The 9,624-nt window shown below is 44.8% G+C and overlaps 1 long non-coding RNA gene across 1 annotated transcript; it reads left to right on the plus strand.

Annotated features, from left to right (window-relative positions):
* The first annotated feature begins 227 nt into the window (after positions 1–227).
* On the plus strand, positions 228–8,409 carry LOC148148404 (uncharacterized). The gene is made up of 3 exons (XR_015759060.1): positions 228–331; positions 4,808–4,907; positions 8,269–8,409. It is a non-coding gene; the product is annotated as an uncharacterized LOC148148404 (long non-coding RNA).
* The last annotated feature ends 1,215 nt before the right edge of the window (positions 8,410–9,624 follow it).

Consider the following 9,624-nt stretch of genomic DNA (forward strand, 5'->3'; position numbering starts at 1 on the left):
ACCACTTTGTCAATATCTAGCTTCCTCAGTCTCGAACCATGGGTGTATTTTTGGTCTGTTTACTACTGTATTATGACTTTTATAGACCCTTTGTAAATTAGTTTTTCACTGCGGCCCAGCCCCTGACCACGTGCTGCTCTATTATCAGATTATTTTATTCTTTTTCATTCCCTGTAACCCATTTTGCATTCCCTGAAACATCAACTGTGTTTCTCCTTCCACAGATACCAGTGATTAATGCCAAAGCCCTGTTGCCTGGGGACAGGGTGATGTTTGACTTTCTTGTACAGCTGCAGTTTGTGTGGTGAAGGTGCTCCCACAATGTGGTTGGGTAAGAGACATTACAGATTATTCATTACAGCAACAGTGATTATTTGAAGATAATGTCCAAATCAAGAACAGTTTGTAGTTTTATCATCATGCTTATTTCATATAAATACTATTGAGAACTTTAGATATGAGGCCAGAGATGGACATTTTAAGTCAGGTGACCAAAAGCATTGCCAAAAAGCAGGTTTTGAGGGATGTCTTAAAGATGGAAAGCAGACCTGTGAGGTTTTCTCTGCAAATTCCTGACCATGTTGCTTTAGTAACTCTAGAATCAGCCACACAGTTGAAGTAATGAATTAACAAGTCGTTGGGAGTCTCGAAGAAAATGGGTTGAGACCTCGACAAAGGAAGTGTGGTGCAGGGAGCTTGGGATGATCACAGCCAGGAATCAAATCAAGAATGAGAATTTTAAATTGTTGTTGCTTATGAATAGGAGCCTTTTGACTGATGAACATGTTTGGGGAGAAGTGAGCATGTGGGCGATAGAGCTTTCAATTTTTCTTAATGACTACAGGGAGGTTGAATTTGGGAGGCTGGCCAGGAGTGTGTTTGGATAATTACTTCTGGAGATAACACACGGTGGATGAGAGTTTCAGTATATGAGCTGAGATGAGGGTGGAATCAGCTAGAAATAATGGTGTTGGAGTGGGGCTGGGCTGTCACTCTCACCTCACCTCTGGATTCAGCTGTTTGTCAGGTTGTGAATCAGGCGGTAACACAATCGGGAGCTGAGTGGCCCTGGTGGTGCCTAAAATGGGTGTCGCTCAGCTGGCTGTTGCTGAGCAGCTGCTGCTTGATAGCCCTGTTGATGACATCTTCCATCACTTTACTGCTGATCGAGTGTGGACTGACAGAGGTAAATTGCCTGGGTTGGATTTGCCCTGTGTTTTTGTGCTGAACATGCCTGGGTCGGTCCAGGCATGTTCCACATTGTCGGTCGTGCCAGTGATGGAGCGGTAAGTGGCTTGGTGGATGGCAAGTTCTTGAGCACAAGCTATCAGTATTATTGCCAGAATGTTAGCAGGACCCATAGCCTTTACACTACTTAACCATTTCTCGATAGTATTCGAACTAAATTGAACTGGCTTAAAGCTCACATCTGTGACGTTAGGAACCACTGGAGAATACTGAGATGGATCATCTCACTTTGCATCTGGCTGAAAATTACTGCAAATGCTGTCATCTTATCTTTTGCATGGATGTGTGAAACCCCTCCATCAGTAAGGGTGGGGATATCTGTAGTGCTTCCTGCAACGAGTTGTTTAATTGTCCATTATCATTCACAACTGGGTGTGGCAGAACTGCAGAGCTCTGATCTGATCCATTGATTGTGGGATCACTTAGCTCTGTTGCTTGCTGCTGATGCTGTTTGATATACAGATTGTCCTGCTTGCTAGCTTCACCAGGTTGGCATTTCATTTTTAGGTATGCCTGGTGCTGCTCATGGCATGCCCTCCTTTTTTGTCCATTGTGATGGGTGAGTGCGGGATGTACAAACCCATGAGATTACAGATTGTGCTGGAGTACAGTTCTGCTGCTGTTGTTATCCCACAGTACCTCAGAGAGATCCAGTTTGAGTTCCTACATCTGTCTCATTTAGCACGGTGATAGTACGACTCAGCACGATGGAAGTTTTTCTCAACTTTAAGGTGAGGCTTTGTCTCCAAAAAGACTGTGGCATGGTCGCTCTTACCGATACTGTCATGGACAGATGCATTTGCAGCTGGCAGATTGATACTGATAAGATTTAGTATGTTTTTCCCTCTTGCTGGTTCCATTACCGCCTGCTGCAAACCCAGTTGAGCAGCTATGTCCTTGAGGACCCGACCAGCTCAGTCAGTAATCCTGCTGCTGAGCTAATCTTGGTAGAGGACATTGAAATCCTGTACCAAGAGTAGGCTTGTCACCATTTTATTGCGTCAGTGCTTCCTCCAAGTGTTATTCAACATGGAGGAGCACTGATTCATCAGCTGTGGGAGCACGGTACGTGGTAATCAGCAGAAGCCATGAGACTTCCTGGTGTCCAAAATCAATGCTGAGTCCTCCCAGGGCAAATGGTTCCTGTGTGCACACAACTGTGCCATCGCCTCTGCCTGGTCTGTCCCGCTGGGGTGACAGGACATATCCAGCGATTTCAGGAGAAAGTGAAGACTGCAGATGCTGGAGATCAGAGTCGAGAGTGTGGTGCTGGAAAAGCACAGCAGGTCAGGCTGATGAAGGGCTTAGGCTCTAAACGTCGATTCTCCTGCTCCTCGGATGCTGCCTGACCTGTTGTGCTTTTCCATCATCACACTCTCGATATCTAGGGATGGTGATGGTGGTGTCTGGCCATTATCTGTAAGGGATTACTCTGAGTCTGACTATGTGAGGCTGTTCCTTGACTAGTCTGTGAGACAGCTCGCCACGTTTTGGCATAAAAAAAACAGATGTTAGTGAGCAGGATGTTGCAGAGTCGAGAGGGCTGATTCTGTGGTTGTATTTCCTAATGCCTTGTTAGATGCCAAGTGGTCCATCCAGTTTCATTCCTTTGTTGAGACTTTGCAGTGATTAATACAGTGAGTAGCTTGTTGGGTGACTGTCAGGTTGGCAGGATGTTTTTCGCCATTGACAATGGTTCCATGGAGATCAGAAGATTCCTAATTCCAGTTATTTTCTCTTGAATTCAGATTCCACCATCTGCCGAGCTGGGATTCGAACAAGGACTTCAGTTGTACATTTTAATATTCTGGATAAAAGTTAAATACATTAGGTTTGTTCACTCATTTTAAATATCACTAACCCTGGTTTTGTTTCTTTGTAAAACACTGTCTATCATCCTGTCTCCTTCACCCTTCCCTCCAACAACAAGAGCAAGGAACACATTGAGTTTCTCTGTCACTAAGACTGAGACAATCCGATCAGCTGCCTCTGCTGCTTCCCTCCCTCCCACTAGCCCAGCAAGGCAAACTGCCTCACATGGTGTTCCTGATTTTTGTCCCAAACTTACATCTTTCTCCAGTCTCTTGTCAAGCCTTATCAGAGCTCATCTTGATCTTTTACTAGTCTCGCTAAACTACAGACATTCCAACTCTGTTTCCTCCTCATCACTCCCCCTCGCCAATTCACAGGTATTGTTCCTTGTTCTGTCTGTCTGTCGTTTCTGGTTATGTCCTTCTCATCCATTCTGCAAAAAAAACTAACATTTGACCTCATCATCATTTGTAAGTCCTGCTCCATCTCCACTTTCCCTTTCCTTTCTGAATTCCTTGTATTTGGTGTCCCTCAAGGATCTCTCCTTGGTCCGTCCTGTTTCTCACCTACGCACTGCCAGGAGGTGACATCGTCCGAAAGCACAGTGTGAGGTTTCACATGTACACTGACGATGCCCAGCTCTCCCTCCGCACCATCCCTCTCCATTGCTCCACTGTTACTCAGTTACCAAACTGCTTATCACATTCCCATTACTCGATTAGCTGCAATTTCCTGCAAAGAAACATTGTTACGGTTAAACCCATTACCTTCAGTTGCTATTACAAATTCCTTTCCCTTCCTGCTGAGCCCCTCCCTCTCACTGGGCGCAGTCTGAGGCAGAACTACATTCTTCACAACATTGCTGTTATATCTGACCCCAAGGTGACCTTCTGATCAGACATCTACGCAATCACAAACACCAGGAATTCCAATCTCTAAAATGTTGCTTGTCTCCACCTCACCCCAGCTCCATTGTTACTGAAACTCCTTACCCGTGTCGGTGTTACTTTAAACTTGATGAATCTGAAATGAACCCTTGATTCCGTGACTGACCCAGAATCTGCTAGCTTTCTGTGTTTCCTGCACAATTACCCCCTGGTCCCTTTGTGGTGCAGCTTTCTACAGTTTCCATCATTTAAATAGCACTCTGTTCTTTTATTATCCCCTCCTAAATGACCAACTTCCCATTTTCCCAAATTATACTCCATCTGACAATTTGTTGCCCCCTCTCCTGTGCATCTCTCTCTCTTCACAATCCTCCTAGAACTTTACAGTTATGCCTTTTCCAGGAGTTCCCCTCCCCCCTTCTAAACATTTACTGGGAGCACTGGGCAGTGTGAAGCGTGCAGTGTTGCTCTGTATTTAGAGGTACTCTATGGGAGGAGCTTGCTGCCCATTGGTCAGAATGGAGGCAACTTGCCCATCGAGCTGCATGAGCCTTTCACCCCCCATGTCTTATTGATGAGGCACAGCGGCAGCACAGAAGGAAAAAAAAAAAGAAGCAAATCCTGCTCTCCATATCTCACTGACACTTGGAATATTCTGTCCCATGTGTCAAAGATCTGCCCTGTTCAGTTACATGAAATTCCAAGGTGGAAACTCCTAGAAATCCATATAGATTTCCACCTGAACTGACTGCTGACCTCCACAAGGGGTAATGTGTCCAGTCATCCTGGGCCAGAGGAGGGGGTGGTGCGAGTTTTTAACCTGAACTGACAGTGATGGATTTTATAAACTTGTATTAGAGGATACTACAGGTGGACATTCAGATGGTAATCTCAGTCATTGTAACACCAAACTCTGATTGAATTAGTCAATTCATCAGGACCTGGATATTTGCATTGTGTGTGAGTATTGTATTCCATCTGAATCCCATTTGCTGCATAAAAGTTCTCCTTTGAATCTTCCCAAACCTTTAACGTGTGTCCTGTAATCCTTGTATAATGAGCTGATGGGTGTAAGATTTATTATTATAACGTGCAACTTTTCCAAACCCCTCTGTCACAGCTCCCCTCAATTGTCTTTGCTACAAGGAGAACAATCTCAGTTTCCCCAAACCCCTGATTCCCCAATGTCTGTTTGCTCTCTATAAGGTACACATCAGGATTGTGTTGGAACGTTCTCCACTTGCCTGCATCAGTGCAGTCCCCAACACTATTAAAGAAAGTGAACATCCTCCAGGACAAAGCACTGTGCCTGAGTGGTGTCCCATCCACCACCTTCAGCATTCCCTCTCCCCACCCCAGAGACACAGTGGCATCACTGTGTAAAAGGTAAAGGCAGCATTGCCCTACCAGACCATAGGGCTGCTCTCTCATTAGGAAGGCAACTGGAGCCCCTGGAAGAAACCCATGCAGACACTGGGAGAATGTGCAAGTCCCACAGAGACAGTTGTCCAAAGCTGGAATCGAACCTGGGGCCCTGGCAGCAGTGTTAATCACTGAGCCACTGTGCCACCCTAAAATTGTATTTTGATTCACAACGACCACTTCCTCTGATAGTTCATTCCATTTGTCTGAACAAAAATTAAAAAACAATTCCCGAAAGCCTTTTTAAAGCCGTTCTGCTGTCACCTTAAAAGGTATGTACCCAGTCTTGAATCGCGTCCCTTCCTGGAAAGGACACCTGCTGTTCACATTACTGATACCACCCCTCCATGATTTGAGAAACATCTAATAAAGTCACCCCTCAGCCTCTTGCGCGCCAGTGAAAGAAGTCGCAGCCTCTCCAGCCTCTGCTTATAATTCAAACTATCCATTCCCATCAACATCCTGGTAAATCTCTTCTGAATCCGCTCCAACTACATAATGTCCTCCCGATATCAGCATGACCAGAACTGGACACAGAATTCCAGAAAAGGCCTCCCCAACATCCAAAATAATGTCCCAACTCTTGTACTCAAAGGTCTGAGCAATGAAGGCAAGTGTGCTAAACACCTTCTCAACCACCCTGTCTACATGTGACACAGACGTGAAAGACCCGAACCCCTTGGCCTCTTTATTCCATATCACTACTCGAGGCCCTGTTTTTAATTAGTGTCAGTCTGCCCTCGTTCGTTTTATCAAAATGCAATATTTTGCATTTATTCCAATCCAAAAATCCCAAAATTCCCTGAGCATTAAAGACAGTAGGAGTATACTTAAGAGGGAAATCAGGAGGGCAAAAAGGGGACATGAGATAGCTTTGGCAAATAGGATTATGAATAATCCCAAGGGTGTTTATATATACATTAAGAACAAAAGGGTAACTCGAGAGAGAATAGGGATCGTCAAAGATCAGCAAGGCAGCCGACACTTGGAGCCGCAGGAGATGGGAGAGATACTAACTGAATGTTTTGTATCAGTGTTTACTGTGGAGAAGGACATGGGCAATATAGAATGTGGGGAAATAGATGTCGACATCTTACAGAGGAGGACGTGCTGGGTGTCTTGTAACCCGTAAAGCTTGGTTAATCCCCAGCACCTGATCAGATGTACCCGAGAACTTAGTGGGAAGCTGGTAATGTGATTGCTGGGCCTCTTGCTGAGATATTTGTATCATCGATTATCACAGATGAGATGCCGAAAGACTGGAGGTTGGTTAACGTGGTGCCGCTATTTAAGAAAGGTGGTAAGGACAAGCCAGGGAACTATCGACCGGTCAGCCTGACATTGATGTTGGGCAAGTTGTTGGAGGGAATCCTGAGGGACAAGATGCGTGTGTATTCTGAAAAGCAAGGACTGATTAGTGATAGTCAGCATGACTATGTGCATGGGAAATCATGTCTCACAAATGTGATTGAGTTATTTGAAGATGTATCAAAGAGGATTGATGAGAGCAGAGAGGTGGACATGATCTATGGAATTCAGTAAGTCGCTCGACAAGCTTCCCCATGGTAGACTGGTTCGCAAGGTTAGATCTCATGGAATACAGGGAGAACTAGCCGTTTGGATACAGAACTGGCTCAAATATAGAAGGCAGGGTGGTGGTGGAGGGTTGTTTTTTCAGATTGGAGGCATGTGACCAATGGAGTGCCGCAAGGATCAGTGCTGGGTCCATTAGTTTTCGTCGTTTATATAAAATGATTTAGATATGAACATAGGAGGGAGAGTCAGTAAGTTTGCAGATGACACCAAAATTGGAGGTATAGTGGACAGCGAAGAGGGTTACCTCAGATTACAACAGGATGTTGTTCAGATGGGTGAGAAGTGGCAGATGGAGTTTAATTCAGATGAATGGGACGTGCTGCATTTTGGAAAAGCAAATCTTAACAGGACTGATACACTTAGTGGCAAATTCCTAGATAGTGTTGATGAAAAATGATATCTTGCAGTGCAGATTCATATTTCCTTGAACGTAGAGTTGCAGGTAGATAGGATATTGAAGAAAGTGTTTGGAATACATTCCTTTATTGATCAGAGCATTGAGTATGAAAGTTGGAAGGTCATGGACAGGACATTGGTTAGGCCTCTTTTGGAATATTGTGTGCAATTCTGTTCTCCATCAATCGGAAGGATGTTGTGAAACTTGAAAGGGTTCAGCAAAGATTTACAAGGATATTGCCAGGGTGTGAGCTGCAGGAAGAGAGCAAAAAGGCGGTGGTTTTCTTTCCCTGGAGCATCAGAGACTGAGGAGTGACCTCCGTAGAAGTTTATAAAATCATTAGTAGCATGGATAGGGTAAACAGACAAGGTCTTTTCCCTGAGTAGGAGAGTCCAGAAATAGAGAGCATAGGTTGAGGGTGAGAGGGGAAAGATATAAAAGGGAACTAAGGAGCAACTTTTTCATGCAGAGAGTGGTGCGTGTATGGAATAAGCTGCCAGAAGAAGTGGTGGAGGCTGACAGTTATAGCATTTTCAAGGCATTTGGATACTTGACATGAATAGGAAAGATTTAGAGGGATACGGCCCAGATGCTGGCAAGAGCGATAAGATTAGGTTCGGATATCTGGTCGACATGGACAAATTTGAGCGAAGGTTCTGTTTAGTGCTGTTCATCTGTGACTCACAGCTCTGTGGGTTTCGGTCTCTTCAAAGATAAATCTTAGTCTGTTTTATTTTAGTGAAGCTACAACATTCAGGAGGGTGATGGTTTATTTCTTTAAATACACATCTTATGATACTTTGATTAAGTTTTTTAATATAAAATATTGGTACTAATTTATTCTAGAGTAGTGTTTTGTAAAGCTGTAAGACTGTGTGCCTTTTTCTGGGTCTGTGGACTGTTAAGGTGCAGAGATGGCCATTCGTACAGTGATGTGCTCTTCCTGTTGGATTTAGGAGATTAAGGAAAGTTTCAGTGATCCTGATTGTCTGCAGGAAGTGAGGATGCAAATCCTGTAGGATTTCATGGACCAGATGGAGCGATGTTTAAAGGTAATGAAGAATTTACAGGAGCTGGGGGGTGTGATAGGTGGCAGTTGCAGAAAGGTAGGAAAACTGCCGATCTAGTCAGGTAGATGGGTTCCTTCTCGGAAAGGGAGGAGTGGAGGGCAATTAGTGCAGGAGTCACCTGTGGTTATTTCCATCTCAAACAAGTATACTGTTTTGGAAAGAGTCGGGGGTCACAGACTCTCAGGGGACTATCGCACTGACAGCCAAGTTCCGAGTGTAATAGATCTAGTGTAATGTGAGGTATATCCAGTTCCACACGATCGATGGTGATAGGGGGCTCTCTCGTCTGCAGCACAGACTGCAGTTTCTGTAGCTAACAGTGAGACATCAGAATGGGGTGGTGTCTCCCTACTGTCTGGGTGAAGGATGGCTCTGAGGGTGCAGAATATTCTGAAAGGAGAGAATGATCAGTGGGAGGTCGCTGTACATTGGTACCAATGACATAAGAGAAAAGGATGAAGTCCTGATGAGAGAATATTGCAAATTAGCCTTGGAGGATAATAAGCAGGTCCTTGTCGGTAGTAATATCTGGATTACTCCCGGTACCACATGCTAGTGAGAGTAGGACTAGCAGGGTACGGCAGATGAATGCGTGGCCAAGGATCTGATACAGGGGAGAAGGATTCACATTTTTGGATCATTGGAATCTCTGCATAAGAAGGATGGATTACACCTGAATTGGAAGGTGTCTAATATCCAAGCAGGGAGATTTGCTAGTGCTACATGGGAGGCATTAAACCAGTGAGGGAGTGGGGGGTAAACCTAAAGAGGCAGTGAGAAAGGAGGTAAGTCTGAGACTGGTACAGTTGAGAAGTTAGACAGGCAAGGCAGGCAAGGGTAAGGCACAGAATGAGATCGGACTGAAAAGGGACAATAGACAATCGGTGCAGGAATCGGCCATGCTGCCCTTGAGTCAGCACCACCATTCATTATGATCATGGCTGATCATCCACAATCCGTATCCTGTTCCTGTCTTATTTCTGTAACACTTGATTCCATTATCTTTAACAGCTCTATCCATCTCTTTCTTGAAAGTATCCAGAGACTTGGCCTCCACTGCCTTCTGGATCAGAGCATTCCATGTGGCCACTACTCTCTGGGTGAAGACGTTTCTCCTCAACTCTGTTCTAAATGGCCTCTCCCTTATTTTTAAACTGTGTCCTCTGGTTCTGGAAACATGCTTCCTGTCTCC

The sequence above is a fragment of the Chiloscyllium plagiosum genome, unplaced genomic scaffold (genome assembly GCF_037043375.1).
Source record: "Chiloscyllium plagiosum isolate Xiang-an unplaced genomic scaffold, Cpla_swu_hap1 HiC_scaffold_13, whole genome shotgun sequence".
NCBI classification, from domain to species: domain Eukaryota; kingdom Metazoa; phylum Chordata; class Chondrichthyes; order Orectolobiformes; family Hemiscylliidae; genus Chiloscyllium; species Chiloscyllium plagiosum.